The sequence below is a fragment of the Adiantum capillus-veneris genome, chromosome 23, assembly GCF_014529385.1.
Source record: "Adiantum capillus-veneris isolate H3 chromosome 23, ASM1452938v2, whole genome shotgun sequence".
In the NCBI taxonomy this organism is placed as follows: Eukaryota; Viridiplantae; Streptophyta; class Polypodiopsida; order Polypodiales; family Pteridaceae; genus Adiantum; species Adiantum capillus-veneris.
In genome coordinates this window covers 45384540-45389079 of record NC_140953.1, presented here as the reverse complement: position 1 = coordinate 45389079, position 4540 = coordinate 45384540, and positions in this window count along the sequence as shown.

The following is a 4540-nucleotide window of genomic DNA, read 5'->3' as shown; positions in this document are numbered from 1 at the left end:
TTTCACCAATGTGACACTTATCTATGTTAAGTTGGCCACCCAAGGTTTGCAACCTAGCCAAGACATCATGGACCTTGCTCAAATGGAGGGAGCGAGAGCTGTAGATGCAGAAATCATCTATGAAAACATGTATTGACTTACCAAAGTATGGTTGGGAGACAAAAGTTACATAGTGTTGGAATAGGGTCGAAGCGTTGGTGAGGCCACCAAGGCATCACTCTGTAAGCAAAACATCCCCATGGTGTTATGAATGTTTTTTTTTTGGGTCTTCTTCTGCAATGCTAATCTGGAAGTAGCTTGAGTAGCCATCACATACTGTGTAGCACTCATGACCTGCTACCTCATTGAGAATATCGTCTTGGAATGGGAAGGGAAAATGATCCCTCTTTGTTTTGCTACTTTGAGAGGTTTGTAGTCTACACAAACCCTCCTCTTATTGTTCTTCTTTGACGTGACCACCACTAGAGAGACCCACTCTGAGTCTTCGACGGGGTGAATGAAACCTACCTATAGCAAATTCCTTACCTCTTTGAGAAAGGCCTCTTGCTGAACTACCCCAAGCCTTCTGAGCTTTTGCACTACAGGCTTACTTCCTTCCTTGACTCTTATGCGGTGCTACACCATTGTGATGCTTGTGATATTGTCATAACCATCAATGAAAAGTGTGGTGAAGTTACCCAGCATAGAGATGTACTCTTCTCTCTCTTCACTAGCTAACTCACTGGCGAGCATCCGATGTAACTTACTTGTGTCCCCCAAGGGTTGTGTACCTGATGGTCCCTCTTGGTTCTTGGGTGGTGCTTCAAAATATGTCAATCCCTTTGGATCTCTGATGATGACTCCCATCACTTCGATGCTATTGCCGCTCTCCTTATTTTTTGTTGTCTCTTCTCCCACGGTGGTCAAAGAGTCACTAGTGAATTCATCTTCCAATGCCTCCAAGATCATGTTGCGTTGCTTCCCAGTCTTCATGTCATAGAATATGGGCTTCCCCTTAGCATCCTTCATCTGGATCATTCCTGTACTCCAGTCCTGCTTAACCTCCATAGCCATGAGCCATGGTCTTACGAGAATGATAGGGTAGCCCTCCCCTTTGTGTGGCATGACAAAAATGTCTACCTCCACTTTTGTGTTGAATGCCTTCACCTTGACTGCATTCACAATGCCTACGCACTTCACTTTGATGTTATTTGCCATTTTAGCTCGGCAGGGTGTTGCCCTCTTTACCTCTAGACCTAGATGGTGCATCATTTTCTCACTCGTGACGCATATCTGTGCGCCGGCATCTATGTAGATGTTTGAGATACGTTGCCCCTTGATGTGGGCATCCATGATAGGTAGGATGTCGGCTAGATTCCTCCTAGATTTAGCCCTAGCTATCCTTGGTCTTGACTTTCTAGTACTTACCATCTTCGTCCATTGTCTCCTCATCCTTGGTGTAAGATGGAGTAATTGGGGCCAGGGCTTTTATTGACCCTGCATCAAAACATCTTGAACTAGGTCATATGGTTTAGCATACTCGCCCAGTGAAAAATCCACGATGTCGATTTTCCACCGAGGCTTAGACGCATGCTTGCTAAACTCTCCTTTTCCTTTCACCTTTTCCTCCCTTTGAGAGGCCTCTTTGTGCCTAGCACACTTCACTCCCATGGCATCCACTTCTTCTACTTTTCCTTTTTCTTTGTCCTTCTCTTTGACACGCTCTTCTACCTTCGCCTTTCCCTTAGCTTCAAGACCAATGACACTCACTGCTTAGTTTCTAGCAGGTGGCGGGGGTAGAGGTGGAATTAAAGGTTGCGGTGGTAGTGGTGGTCATACTGAAGGATCTGGACCGGTGGAATTGGCTCTGGTTGCCTGGCAAGTGGTGGCCTCGCCCTTGGTGGAGAAATCTGATTTTGCCTTACTTCTCTATTGAAGTTTTTCCTTCTTGGATGAGGACAACAGTACATGCCATGGCCGTCCTCTCCACAGTTGTAATAATGGTAGTTCTGATTCTATCTTCGCTACCCTCTTCCTTGCTCTAGATTTTTGGCAGGTGCATGCACTTGATATACTGAAAGATTATCTAACTGGTTGGTGTTTTGGTTGAGCAGGTCTTGTTGATCTTCAGCCAGTTCCTATGACTGTTTCCTCTGGATGGCTGCTGCAGGTGTAGCTAGGTGTGATTGGGTCCTACCCGGTTCCTTTTCCTCAGGAGTTCTGGCTTGTAGATGCAATTTATTATCTTTAAGGCGGGCTACTTCAACTTCTACCTCATATGTAGCAAGAAACCTTCCGTTCACCTTTTCTTTAAGAATTGGCCATAAATTAGCCACAAACCGGTCTTTCTTTAGGAAATCGGGTGCCCCTTCGTCCTCCTTCAACGACGCAACCCATCGTCCCAATAGATCCACGAACTTCGATTCGTATGCTGCATATTCAGTCATACTTCCTTGCTTCAATCCCATCAGCAAATTGCCACAATTTTTTAGATGTGGTGCCTTTTCCAAAGCGCCTTAAAAATGCTGCTCTTAGCAAGTCCCACCTCTCCTTGGTGGCTTGCACCAAGGCGTTGTACCATGATCTTGCTTCCACTTTCATTAATACTGGAAAAATACGTAGACACGAAGCATCGTCATCCCTTCCAGAGATGACACATACTATTTCAAGATTACCTAAGAAATCCAAAGCATCTTCCCCCATCTTACCTGTGAAGGTTGGGAAGGAAACATTTTCCATTGCAAAACGCGATTTTCAAACTTTTTTTTCCCCTTAAACACAAGTAGCTTAGCGGCTTATAACGGCTTCTTACAAGGTTGGGTGGATAGATAAAAACATGATGAAAATTGAAACATTAAAGGAGTGATGGTAATTAAATACGGGGAGGATAATGGGATTTGGGGAGCTAAGGATCTCTTCTAGCACTGCAGCACCAAACAAAACACTATTTTTCTGATAGAAGATCTTTCTATCTATATGTATATATGTACATGCATGTGTTGCAAAAATCTAAATGGAAAAGTGGTTGGTTTATTACCATGATGCACAAAGTATAGAGTACTCACTTACACCCTTACCATTCCGTTGTTGACAAGTCGGCACATCCACAGGAGGTCATCGCCCTTTATAGGCTCCACCTTCCCTTCATTGCTCATCACGTATGGAGTGATAGTGACGTGTTTGACCACTCCTAGCCTTTTAGCTAGCAGCAATTGCAAATAGTTATAGTAATCGGCTTGTTGCAGGAATTCCACACCATTTAATTGTAGCTCATCTTCGGCCCACTGGGTTTCACCTGTGGTAGACAATTTGTTCAGGATGAGTTGCACGGGGAGATAAGGAAGGCCCTCTACCCGCCTTCCAAAACAATCAGGACAGTAGCCAAACCACTCTTCTCTAGGACATGGTAACCTCCTTATTACCTCCACTTCGGGGTTGTCGAAGTGAACTGGCAGCAGTCGCATGCACGACGCGAATTGAGAGGCGATCTTCCCCCGCTTTGATTTGGATGACCTACTTTTTGTCAGCTTAGGCACGATTTTGCTTTCCAGAGCCGTGAACTCAAAGCACTCGCATGGCCCATTGTTTCTTCTTCCTTGGGGGTCATGTGATTTAGGATTGGCCTAGCCCTCCTTTTCCCTTGGCACGAGTAGCCCCTTTGGGCCACTTAGGAGCAGAGGTTTTAGATTCCTTGGGAAAGAGAGGCTTTACTAACCTCCTTCCTTCCTTAATATGAATGATTTCTTCATGGTGGATGTTGATGTAGAGGATTTCCGCTTCTCCTTTACTTCCGTTGATGGAACTCATTGATAGAGTGCGGTAGGTGACAACAATGAGAGCAACCTGCTGCCCTCCCTCTAGTGGCTCTTGATTCACGGCTAGAATGAGAGATGTGTAAGAACTAGGGAAACTAGACCTGAGATCCTCCTCCCAACCTCCCTTTATATAGGCCGGCTCCTAGCCCCTTGCCCTAGACGGATCCCCTGTCCACACTGTCTAGCCCTCACCCTTGGCCGTAGTCCATGACCATCCTAGTTCTTAGGGTACAGGACCCTTGTCCTGACATTACTCCCCCCTTAAAGAAGAGTTTTCGTCCTCAAAAACAAAAGTGGGAAACTTCTTGTTAAGAACACTAATGTTTTCCCAAGTGGAACCTTCTTCAGGTCGGTCTTTCCACTTGATTAAGGCTTGTTCTTGTACGTGATGTTGTGTACGCGACTCATGATAATCCAAAACAGGTTCAGGTTCATGCGGTAAAGTAGGAGATTCAATGTAATCGACCAAAACCTGTTGGTCAATGACGTTGGAGAGGGGGAATGGGGGAACACGCCCAGCACAAACAAAAAGGCCTCTCTATAGCTCAGGGTATTCACATCACCCCTATCCTCTCAAAAAACACCTTCAAAGAAACACTCTACACTAGCAGACCACTGCCTGCTCAATTGTCACTGCTCACACACTCTACAAACCACCACACAAGATACACCTACTACCACTGCCTGTCTCCACCCTTACGCACACACTCAGACACTCAATCTCACTCTCTCACTCAAAACACCAT